The sequence below is a fragment of the Zingiber officinale genome, chromosome 4B (genome assembly GCF_018446385.1).
Source record: "Zingiber officinale cultivar Zhangliang chromosome 4B, Zo_v1.1, whole genome shotgun sequence".
In the NCBI taxonomy this organism is placed as follows: domain Eukaryota; kingdom Viridiplantae; phylum Streptophyta; class Magnoliopsida; order Zingiberales; family Zingiberaceae; genus Zingiber; species Zingiber officinale.
This window is the reverse complement of record NC_055993.1, coordinates 106,145,737-106,159,056: the sequence shown is the minus strand read 5'-3', so window position 1 is coordinate 106,159,056 and position 13,320 is coordinate 106,145,737.

Sequence of the window (13,320 nt, the reverse complement as noted above, 5' to 3'; positions counted from 1 at the left end):
GACCGGATGAAAGTCGGAGAGGGCTCGGTAGCTCGTTCTCCGAACTGTGGTCAGAGAGGGCTCGGTAGCTCGTTCTCTGGACCGGCAGTGGGAAAGTCCTGGTGAGTGAAGCCAGGCAGTGGGAAAGTCCTGGTGAGTGAAGCCAGGCAGTTGTGAAAACCCTAGTGAGTGAAGCTAGGTGAAAGTCCTAGTGAGTGAAGCCAGGCAGTGAGAAAGTCCTGGTGAGTGAAGCCAGGCAGTTGGAAAGTCCTGGTGAGTGAAGCCGGGTAGATTGGAAATCCTGGTGAGTGAAGCCAGGTGAAAACCCTAGTGAGTGAAGCTAGGTGAAAGTCCTGGTGAGTGAAGCCGGGCAAGGGAAAATCCAGATGGATCAAGGGTGATCGGACATCTGGTGTTGAGAAGGTCAAGTAGGTCAAGGGAGTGACTGGATACTTGACACGAAGAGAAAAGTCCAAGTGGGTCAAAGGGATTGACCGGACACTTGGTGGGGAGTCTTAGCAGGTCAAGGGAGTGACCGGATGCTAAGCATGATGTACCAACAGGTCAAGGTTGACCGGATGTTGGTTTGGAAGGTTTGGGACTTGGTTTGGGCAAAAACCAAGCTCTGGATCGATCAGTGGATCGATCCAGTGATACACTGGGTATCTGGATCGGTCTGGTGACCGATCAGTAACCAAACAGTAGCCTACTGAGTGTTATCTGATCGGTCTGCAGACCGATCAGGAAACAACGATCAGAAGGCAAGAAGTTCGGGAGAAAAGGAAGGGACATGCATGTTGATCGGTCCCTGGACCGATCAGAGGAAGCTCTGATCGGTCCCCAGGACCGATCAGAGGTGCCCTGGACCGATCAGGCTTCAGCCTGATCGGTCCAGAACTATCCGTTGGCTCACAACGGTCTTCTGTCTTCTGCTGTCTTCTGGCCTCTTCTTCGCAGGTGGATGCAGGTATAAAAGAGGCTGAGGGCTTCTACAGTGGGGTTACTGCTTCTCTTCTTCTTCCTACTCCTGACTGTGCTCTTGAGCTTTGCTGAGCTCCGAAGCTTCCTGTGAGCTTCTTCGACTGAGTTACTTGTTGGCATTCGTCCGTGAAGTTGGTGCTTCATCCGGGACTTCAGTCGACGAGAAGGCAAGCGAGTATTTGTACATTCATTGTGTATTTTGTTCTTGCTCTTCTTTGTATTTCCATATTGCTATTGCAAGCTATTGTGGCGAGGTTTCTCCACCCACAAGGAGTATTTATTAGCTGGTTTTCCAGGGACTCATCCACCGACGGATTGATAGGCTTCGTTCATCTTACGGACACGCCGAGGAGTAGGAGTTTCATCTCCGAACCTCGTTACATCGACGCGTGTTGAGGTTTGCTATTCTCCGCTTTCGTTTCTATTCGTTTTATTTCCGCTGCGCTAACCTTGATTTGTAGAAAGAAACCAACGATTTGGGGCGGCTATTCACACCCCCCTCTCTAGCCGCGATCATCGATCCTAACAAGTGGTATCAGAGTGAGGTCGCTCTTCGCCGGATTAACACCCGAGGGAGCACAAGCTAGAGATGGATCAACTCGGAGAGAACATCACGATTCCACCCTTCTACGATCGCGACGACTTCGCGTTTTTGGAAGGTAAGAATGAAGTACTTTCTTATGACTAACCTTGAAAATTGGAGTTGTGTTCAATTAGGTTTCAAGCCTCCGATGGACAATAAATGAGAAACCCTAGAGAAGAAGGAGTGGACCAAGGAACAAGTCCACCAATCCCTAGTCAACGATGAGATATTGAAAATTTTTGAATTTTCTTTACCTAATGATGTTTTGTGTAGGATAGGTGGATATAACGATGCCAAGGAGTTATGGAACAACTTGGCAAAGTTCCATGAGGAGAACTCCACTTCAAGTCATGAAGAGGAGTCAAGTGAGCCAAGTAGCTCACTTCATGGAGGAATGGATTTAGAAGTTGAGGACCACTCAACATCTAAAGAAGAAGAGGAGGAGAGTTCTTCTTCAAGTTCGGAGCAAGAAGAAGAAGCTTCTACCTCCGGAAGGGATGAAGGAGAGAGCGTTCATCCATCCTCAACTCTAGGTAACTCAAGTCATTTAGTTTCTAGCAAATTACACATAATGTGCTTTGAGTGTAGGGAATTTGGACATTACAAGAGTAAATGTCCAAAGAGGGTTAGAAAGACTCCACCGGCGCCAAAGGTCAAGGAAGCTGGAGTCCCAACACGCAAGGGCAAGGAGCACGTGGTGTGCTTCCAATGCAAGCGAAGGGGACATTATCAGAGCCAATGTCCGAGGGGGAGGCAACCTCACAAGGACAAGAAGACGAGCACATCGATAGGGGGAGCTAAGGCAAACCCTAAGGTAACATTTAAGTCTCACTCTTGCAATAAGACACATGCTAGTAGTTTTGTTGCAATTGTTAATAATGATAAGCATGTTAACTTTAGGAACCAATATATGTGCTTAGGTGCTAAACATGTTAGCCTAGGTAAGGACAACACTAGAAATGTCAATCCTAGGATTAACTCATCTAAGGTTAGGGAGAACCTAGGTAGAAATCCCAAATCAACTAGACACATGCCTAGGAATACCTCAAAGAAAAATGATAAATTAAAGCTTGAGGTATTAGAGAAAGAAAATCAAGTCTTGAGGTCAAGACTTGACTCTCTAGAAAAGGCTCTTGAGGACTTGACTCTAGGGTCTAGGGGTCAAAAACTCAAGTCCAAGGACAAGAAAGGTTTGGGTCACAAACCTAAGTCCCAAGTGGTCAAGCCCACTTATCATAATGTTCCATTCGATTATGGAACAAGACCTAGGGTTAGGAAGACCATCACCAAGGTCACAAGGGGAGTCACCCCTAGAGTTGATCTTGATGAGTCCCAAATGGCCAAGGCTTTAAAGCCTAAGAGGGTCATTAGGAGGGTTGCTAAGGAAGTCATCCCTAGTGAATATTTAGTGAACCCAATGAGCTCAAATAGGTATTGGGTTCCTAGGAGCGTGATTTCATCACGCTAGATGAGTTAGGGTGTGCCAACCTTACTTGAATAGGTAGTTAACCTAATCATGACAAAAGGTGGCACTTTAGGAATTTTCAAGATCTAATCAAGCCTTGAAAATGAAAGTGAAAATTATTCCTAAGATAATTAGGATGTGCCAACCACATTTGAGGAATTTTCTAGAGTCAATCTAGTTGGCACATAGTGATCTAAAAGTCTTGAGGATATGATTTTAGGTCTATTACACTTAGGAATATAGAATTTATGGCAAAATGATCAAAATTATCAAAAATGACAACTAAGGCTAGAATTAGGTATTTTCTATACCTTTATGCGCTATTTGCCATATATTGTTTGCCATATGCCATGTCATGACATCATATTTATTTTATGATCATTTAAAATGTCATGATAATGCTTAGGTTAGTTAAATGTCATGCTTTATTTAAGTTTCATACTTTATGTCATGACATCATGACATTGGCACATGTTATTATGTATGATATCATTTTATGTCATGTCATCATTTCTTGCATTTATAATCAATGAAATTGATTTAAGGACTAAAACACAATTTGATATGGAGATCAAATTGTTGTTTAGAAAATGCATGAGAACTGCCTAAGATGACCTAAACTCATATCTCACATCAAAATTGACTTGGACGTGTTTGATACACCTTAGATGTGTGAGATATTAGGATGATGAGTTAGGAACAAGGTGCATAGTTCTTGTACCTAGATGAGCCTAATTAAAAATTGGGGATCATAGGGAAAGCTTATGTACAAGTCATGTACATTTAGCCCAAAGATTGTGGTCATAAATTAAATGATTTAAAATCATTTCAAAATTGATTTGAAAAACCTTGATGAAGCTTTTCTAGTGATAGCATTTATCATTGAGCCAAGTGATACAAAGATGAGTTAACTTTGAGCTATTTCAAAGACTTTTGAACTTTGTATAAAGATTTGAAAATGGAACTTATTTTCATAGAAAACTATTTTTCCATGATAGTATATGTTATGAGGAGTGTATCCTCAAAATTTCACAATTTTTGGAATTTTCTGTAATTTTCTAGAGGTTTCTGAATTTCGTGGAGAGAAATTCAGAACTGATATCAGAGGTTGTGAACCGATCAGAAGGGAGTCTGATCGGTCCAAGCAGTTGTGGATCGGTCACTGTGACCGATCCAGGGAAGACCTGATCGGTCTGGTGACCGATCAAGGCGTGCCAGTTTCGACTGTGCTGTCCGAAATTTCTGAAATTTCAGCACTGAAGTTGGTGTTTTGGATTTCTAAAGGGTTGAAACTCTCCAAGACATTGTTGGTGCAATGGTCAAGGGGGAGTTGACCTTTAGGGGGAGTTTTACCTATTAGTCAAGGGGGAGTTGACTTTTAGGGGGAGTTTTTACTCCTAAAGACTTGAGTGATATGAGATTATCACTAAGTTAATTGTTGACCTTAGTATCAAGGGGGAAATTAAGGGTTTCAATAAAAGGTATGAGACATTCATTAGAAAGAAACTCTTGACCTTGATTCACTCTTTTTGATGTGTGTCAAAAAGGGGGAGAGTGTAGGTTTGAGGAGAATAGAGAATGTTCAGGGAAGAACATTGAAAACCTAAGTTAGGTTATCGGGTTAACCTAACTTGATTATGAGTTTGATTATGGGTTTTGTCAAACATCAAAAAGGGGGAGATTGTTGGTGCAACCTTAGGTCAAGGTTGACCTGGTTGACTAGACTCGAGTTGACTTGACTCGAGTTGTGTTTTGATGTTTGACGAGTTATGTTTGACAATGTTTGACGTGAACAGAAAAGTTGTACCTTGATGTTTTACAAGGATACAAGCTTGGGAGATTGTGGGTGCAACCCGTGGTCAATGTTGACCTGGTTGACCCGAGGTGAGTTGACCTGACTCGGAAAAGTCCAAGAAGGGAGCTTGGCATGGGAAAAGTCCAAGCAGGGAGTTTGGCATGGTGAAAAGTCCAAGCAGGGAGTTTGGCACGGGAAAAGTCCAAGTATGGAGACTTGGCACGGAGAAGTCCAAGTATGGAAGCTTGGCACATGGGAAGTCAGAGAGGGCTCGGTAGCTCGTTCTCCGGACTGTGGTCAGAGAGGGCTCGGGAGCTCGTTCTCTGGACCGGATGAAAGTCGGAGAGGGCTCGGTAGCTCGTTCTCCGAACTGTGGTCAGAGAGGGCTCGGTAGCTCGTTCTCTGGACCGGCAGTGGAAAAGTCCTGGTGAGTGAAGCCAGGCAGTTGTGAAAACCCTAGTGAGTGAAGCTAGGTGAAAGTCCTGGTGAGTGAAGCCAGGCAGTGAGAAAGTCCTGGTGAGTGAAGCCAGGCAGTTGGAAAGTTCTGGTGAGCTAGGTGAAAGTCCTGGTGAGTGAAGCCAGGCAGTGAGAAAGTCCTGGTGAGTGAAGCCAGGCAGTTGGAAAGTTCTGGTGAGTGAAGCCGGGTAGATTGGAAATCCTGGTGAGTGAAGCCAGGTGAAAACCCTAGTGAGTGAAGCTAGGTGAAAGTCCTGGTGAGTGAAGCCGGGCAAGGGAAAATCCAGATGGATCAAGGGTGATCGGACATCTGGTGTTGAGAAGGTCAAGTAGGTCAAGGGAGTGACCGGATACTTGACACGAAGAGAAAAGTCCAAGTGGGTCAAAGGGATTGACCGGACACTTGGTGGGGAGTCTTAGCAGGTCAAGGGAGTGACCGGATGCTAAGCATGATGTACCAACATGTCAAGGTTGACCGGATGTTGGTTTGGGACTTGGTTTGGGCAAAAACCAAGCTCTGGATCGATCAGTGGATCGATCCAGTGATACACTGGGTATCTGGATCGGTCTGGTGACCGATCAGTAACCAAACAGTAGCCTACTGAGTGTTATTTGATCGGTCTGCAGACCGATCAAGAAACAACGATAAGAAGGCAAGAAGTTCGGGAGAAAAGGAAGGGACATGCATGCTGATCGGTCCCCAGGACCGATCAGAGGTGCTCTGGACCGATTAGGCTTCAGCCTGATCGGTCCAGAACTATCCGTTGGCTCACAACGGTCTTCTGTCTTCTGCTGTCTTCTGGCCTCTTCTTCGCAGGTGGATGCAGGTATAAAAGAGGCTGAGGGCTTCTACAGTGGGGTTACAGCTTCTCTTCTTCTTCCTACTCCTGACTCTTGAGCTTTGCTGAGCTCCGAAGCTTCGTGTGAGCTTCTTCGACTGAGTTGCTTGTTGGCATTCGTCCGTGAAGTTGGTGCTTCATCCGGGACTTCAGTCGACGAGAAGGCAAGCGAGTATTTGTACATTCATTGTGTATCTTGTTCTTGCTCTTCTTTATATTTCCATATTGCTGTTGCAAGCTATTGTGGCGAGGTTTCTCCACCCACAAGGAGTATTTATTAGCCGGTTTTCCGGGGACTCATCCACCGACGGATTGATAGGCTTCGTCCACCTTACGGACACGTCGAGGAGTAGGAGTTTCATCTCCGAACCTCGTTACATCGACGCGTGTTGACGTTTGCTATTCTCCGCTTTCGTTTCTATTCGTTTTATTTCCGCTGCGCTAACCTTGATTTGTAGAAAGAAACGAACGATTTGGAGCGGCTATTCACACCCCCCCCCTCTCTAGCCGCGATCATCGATCCTAACACTTATGAGCTCCTCAAGGGGACATCATCAACCTAGATTACTAGGACACAGTTTCCTTCTATAATCAAAAAATACACCATATAAATAATATTATTTCCCAACTTATCGGGTCTATTGATTTAACGAACTAAATCTCACCCATTGATAAATTAAATAAATGCATACTAAGTATATGTGCTTGTTATTATATCGGGATTAAGAGTACGCACATCCATAATAACAAATGTTTTGTTCTTTTATGTAGTCAGTATAAAAAGAAACTATCTCAAATGGTCATGCTCAACACACACATAGTGTACTAATGTAATTTTGTAGTCAAGATAAACTAATACCAAATTACACTACAACCACTCCAATGGTTTGTCTCATTCCATTTTGGTTGTGAGCTACTATTTATAATTTATAAGGAACTGATAACATGATCTTCTGTGTGGCACCACACACCATGTTATCTACAATATAAATTAAATGGGCAACTGCATTTAACATAAATGTAGACATTTGACCAATGCGATTCTTATTTCAAATTAAATGTTTACAAAAAGCTAGACTTTTAGTATACATCCTAACAGTCTGATCGGAAGAACTCTATCAGTGGCGTTCTCTAGTGGCTCGAGAAGGTTATTCCGTCCGTTCTATCGATGTGTGCCACCAGTGAGACTTGTTCGATCGGCTTATCAATAATGATCGATGATAATGAACTAGCTAACTTATCCAACTCGTCAGCGGTCTGGTTGTCCGATCGAAGGATCTTTTGTATAACCACTTCTTGAAAACTTGCCTTCTACTTCTCGAAACCATCGGCGCATAACCTAAGCCGGGCGTTACTTATCTCAAATGTGCCCAATAGCTACTGAGCTACCAGTTGAGAATCCGAGTGGATGAGGACTCTTGTGGCTCCTACATGTCGAGCTGCCTGCAAGCCAACTATCAGGGCCTCATATTCGGCTTCGTTATTTGTAGTCGGATAATCTAGCCGTACGGACAATCACATCCTATCCTCCTGCGGCAATATTAAGAGGATGTTGATCCCGCTACCTTGTCAAGTGGATGAACCATCTACATATATCTTCCAAGTCATGTCCGACTCGGTGTTCTAGACCTCGGTGACAAAATCAACTAAGGTCTGGGCCTTGATCGCTGTTCGTGGTTGATATTATATGTCAAACTCGCTCAGCTCGGTGGTCCATTTGATCAGCCGTCTAGACCCTTCTAGGTTAAGGAGAACTCTTCCCAGTGCGTTGTTGGTCATCACCACAATCGGATGTGAGAGAAATATGGACGAAGTCTCTGAGCGGCGAGTACTAGCACGTACACTAATTTTTCGAGACTGGTGTAGCGGGATTCTGCATCTTTTAATATATGACTTAGAAAATACACTATTGTTGCTCAAAGCCGTTCTGCCGCACCAACGCCGAGCCAACCGCATGCTCCATGTAAGTACCCCGGAGTAGTTTTGATTTGGTCAACCAAGTTCAGTTAGGTACTGTTGTGTTTTAACCCTTGTGTCTAAGCGTGCATGAACTTAGGAGCACAGGAAGTCGAGTGAAAGACACAACTAGCGAGAATGATTGCATGGGAAAGAATCGATGGGCTTGGTGCATCTGAGGGACGAGATACTGTAGAGTACACCGATGGATGAGAAGGGCATGCGCGACGTTCGAGAGACGAGAAGCCAGGGAGGAAGCCCGCTCGAGGAGAAGGCCGGAAGATGGGTTCGAATGAGCCCAATTCCAAATAGATGAAATCACCCAGGCTATTGGAGCAGCGGAAGAGCCAACGAGGAGTTGCAGAGCTGCTGGAGGTGCCCTCAATGTGGTTGGAGGCGCCTCCGCACCTTTCTGTGGGAAGGCGCCTTCAATAGGGTTAAAGGTGCCTTCAACCACTCATGGAAGGCACCTTCAACCTTTTGAAGGCGCCTTAGACAGGGCAAAATGTAACTGTTAGTGAAGATAAAATCTTATCTTCGCTTACGTCGTTGGAGGCACCTTCCACCCTATTGGAAGCGCCTTCCAGCCTAGGATAAGGTTTTCCAAGGATTATAAAAAAATCCCTAGAACTATGAAATATTTAACAACTCAAGTATTCATTTCTTAATAATTCTTTGAGCATTCAATAAGTGTAAGAGGCTTCTTCGCCTTCACCGAATGAGATCTTTAGTACTTTCTTTTACCTTAGATTAACAACCACCTAGGTTGTAACCAAGTAACTTTCTTATCCTCTTTATTTTATTAGTTGTTAAATTGCTTTGAGTTAATTATGCTAATAATCTTGTTTGAAAGGATAGAGAAAGGTCCATTTTTGAATTTACAAGTAATTCACCCCCCCTCTTGCCGGTCCCGCTGCACCAACAAGTGGTATCGGAGCCAGAATACCTCAAAAGGACTAATTTCCGACTGAAGCACCGAGACGATGGTCGGACCGAGCATCTAACCACCAAAGTTCAAGGGAGAATTCGCGACCTGGAAGAAACGGATGGAGATATTCTTTAAAACTAACTTTGAATTGCTTTTAATTATTAAATATGATTTTATAGTTCCCAAAGACCCACAAGGAAATGAAAAGAATAATACCAAAGAACCAAGAATGAGCAAGCAGACTTTGTAGCAAATGGACAAACCGAATTACATCTGCTGAGCGTGTTGCCTCTGTAAGAAGTCAGTAGAATCAGCGCCTACGAATCAGCAAAGGAACTTTGGGAGAAGTTCTTAGAACTACACGAATGTACGTCCGAATCCAAGCTCGCAAAACGGGATTTGCTCCGGAGCTAATTGATCAACCTCCAGTTGAAAGAAGGAGAATCAGTAGCGCAACTGCATGCTAAACTAAAAGAGCTGATCACCGGACTCACGAAATTTGGAGAAAAGGTAACAAACCGAGACTCCCTAAGGTACTCATTAAATGCTTTTCCAAAGGCACTCGAATGGTCCTCAATCGTCGACTCCTATTATATTTCTAAAGATCTAGAGGTAAGCACATTAGAAAGTTTATTTTTCACTTTAGAACTTCATGAATCTAGATGTGTAGAATCAAAAGAGCCCAGACAAAACATCGCCCTGAATGCAAGAACAGATGATCTAGACTTTGAAGCGTCAATTGATGAAGACGAAGCAGCCCTAATGGTAAGAAAATTTAATAAATTTATTAAATCTAATAAATTTAATAAGTCGCAGGCGAAAAAGTACTTTCAGAGCAAGAGGAATGTACGATGTTATAACTGCCAAAGAGAATGACACATCAAGAACGACTATCCCGAACTGAAGAAAAGGAAAAGGAGAAGGACAAGGGTAAAAGACCAACAAAATCAAAGCATAAAAATTTGAAGGTCACATGGGATGAATCGTCGTCCTCCAAGTCTGAGATCGAAGCTTACGTCGGACTAGCTCTAATGGCAAGCCGCCAAGGAGAAGCTGAAAGCAGCTCAGAGATGAGCATCGATGAAAGGGGAGGATTATCAGAGGAAAGTTGCGATGAAGGGAGAGCATCAAAACACGAGGTAAGTGAGGTACGTGTGCTATCTCTAAAGTAATCTTTTGAATATATCAAAATGCTTTCAAAAAATATGTGCAAATTAGAAAAAGAAAATGTGAACTTGAAAAAACAATTAGTCAATGCATGTCCACTAAAATTGCTTGATAATTTAAAATTTAAAAATAAAAAATTAAAAACACAAATAGAGAAATTGAAAGATTACCATGCATATTCTAACTACATTCAACTAAAGTTTATAAATCATGATAGAATCAATTGGTACCGTAGACATCACCAAGGACATATTAGGAAAATCCCTAAAAATTATATACCTCCCAAATTTTTAGTAAATTCAGTAAGCAGAAATCTATATTGGGTTTCAAAATCTTCTTTAGATTAAAATCTATTTTTTTATTTGGATAGAAATTGTCTCAATTAGAAAAAAAATTTATACTTCGAGTTGAAAATTTTTCTATACTATCTGATAATTTAATCTACAAATAGAGATTTTTTTCAAATTTTGTTTACTGTTGAGTTATTTTTTAAAATGTAAATGTATTTTGAAAATGCTATTTTTCTATGATAAAAGATAATATTCTCTATCTTTACAAATATTTTTAATTTTTTTTAAAAAAGGTCTAATTTATTACGAATTATTTTCAAAAATTAGTTTCTATACTGTAATAATTTATTTCTTTTAGAATACAAATTATTTCTTCATGTAAATTTTTCTAACAGTTTATTCTATTTTTTTCTCAAATTTTTTTTAATGTGATCAAAGAGAGAGAAACATGTACAAGTTCAGGAAGAGTTAGAATTTAGAATTTTTACTCATTTTGCACGTAAATTTTTACTTATCGTTATCACTTTTAGTTTATTACATTTTTAACCCTAACTTGAACTTGAGTTGATGCACATCAAAATGTGGGAGATTGTAAGTATCCCAGGATAGTTTTGATGTGGTCAACCAAGTTCAGTTAGATCCTGTTGTGTTTTAACCCTTGTGTCTTAAGTGTGCAGGGACTTATGATCACAAGAAGTTGAGCGAAAAACGTAGCTAACGAGAAGGATGGCACGGGAGAGAGTCGACGGATTTGGTGCATCTGTGGGACGAGATGCTGTGGAAGAGTACATCGGTGGACGAAAAGGATGCGCACAACATTCAAGGGATGAGAAGCCGGGGAGGAAGCCTGCTCAAGGAGAAGGTTGGAAGATAGGTCTAGGTGAGCCCAATTATGGATGGACGAAATCACCCAAACGATCGGAGCAGCGGAAGAGTCAACAGGGAGCTGCGGAGCTGCTGGAGGCATCCTCAATGTGGTTGGAGGCGCCTCCATGTCTTTCTGTGGGAAGGCCCCTTCAATAGGTTGAAAGCGCCTTCAACCACCCATGGAAGGCGCCTTCCTTCACTTGTCTCGCTGGAGGCACCTTCCACCCTATTGGAGGCATCTTCCAGCCTCGGATAAGATTTTTCAATGACTATAAAAAGACCCCAGGACTTAGGAAATATTTAACAACTCAAGTAATCATTTCCTAGAAATTTTCTAAGCATTCAACGAGTGTAAGAGACTTCTCCGCCTTCACCGAAGGAAATCTTTAGTGCTTTCTTTTGCCTTAGATTAACAACTACCTAAGTTGTAACCAATTAACTTTCTTAGCCTCTTTATTTTATTAGTTGTTAAATTACTTTGAGTTAATTGTGCTACTAATCTTATTTGACAAGATAGTCCCCCTCTTGTCGAATCCACTCCATTTTTGAACCTCCTCATTTTCCTCATAGACTAGCGCGGGAGATTCTTCCATGATAGTGTTCACCTCCAAACGCTGAACTTCCGCGTGCCCCTCGCCTCTGATTTAACCATCTCGACATAGCACTGCCGAGCGGCCAACTGATCGTCTTTGACTTCACCCACCTCATTGTCTACCGGGACCTTTATTTTTTGGCAGAAGGTAGAGACCACAGCTCGGAACTCATTTAGGGTCGATCGACCCAATATGATATTGTAGGCAGATGGCGCATCCACCACAATAAAATTTATGATCCTGGTACTTTTGAGAGGCTCCTCTCCTTGGCCGATCTGTAATACTTCATTGCCTGTGAACCCATACAGCGGGGTTGTCATGGGCTGCAACTAGCTCCAGTTGATTTGTACATGGTCGAACACCTTCTTAAAGATTATATTTACGGAGCTACCTGTATCAATAAAAGTTTGATGAATAGTATAGTTAGTTATTACCGCCCGAATGATCAAAGCGTCGTCGTGAGGGATCTCCACTCCCTCTAGGTCTCGAGGGCCGAAACTGATCTCTGGTTTCTCGGCTTTCTCTTTGCTGCATCTTACAACATGTATCTCCAGTCGTCGGGTATGCGACTTCCTTGCTCAGTTGGAATCACTATCGGTTGGCCCATCGGCGATCATTCTGATTTCGCCTCAACCGGTGTTACTTCTATTTTCCTCCTCCTGAGCCAAGGGTTTGGTTCGCTCAGCAGAAGCTCAGGCGGGACGTGTTATTTCTCCGTTGAGGCTAGCGATAGCGCTACTGGTCCGCCGGTCTCACTTCTTCTCTTTGCCTGTCTGACCGACATCGATGTCGTCGATTGAGAGTTGGTGAGCGACGACGATATCTTGGAGAAGTCGGTCGGCTAGAAATCGGCCTCAAGTCATAGCAGTCTCGAGTGTTATACTTCACCGATTGATGAAACAAGCAAAACAAAGGTGTCCAGGTCTTGCCTTTTGCAGCTTTAGGTCGACCTGTTGCTACATGGCACACGACATGTATTCTTGGCTCCTGGTGCGACTATGCTACTCCCGATCAGGGACCCTTTGGTGGTTGATCACCGAAATAGTAGAAAAAATGGAACAACAGTAAGCACAAGCGTGAATAATGAATAACGCGTACCTCAGTCTTGCCTTTTGAAGCTTTAGGTCGACCTGCTGCACGACATGTATTCTTGGCTCCTGGTGCGACTATGCTACTCCCGATCGAGGACCCTTTGGTGGTTGATCATCGAAATAGTAGAAAAAATGGAACAACAGTAAGCACAACCGTGAATAATGAATAACGCGTACCTCAATCGATACATGTACCCCTCTCTTATATAGTGCTATAGTGGACGATGTGCACCCTCCTCAAGGCGTGGACACGCTCTCCAAACTGCCCTATGAAAGGACATATCAAAAAAATATCTCTAACACCGTACCTTAACAGGACATGTAAATCCC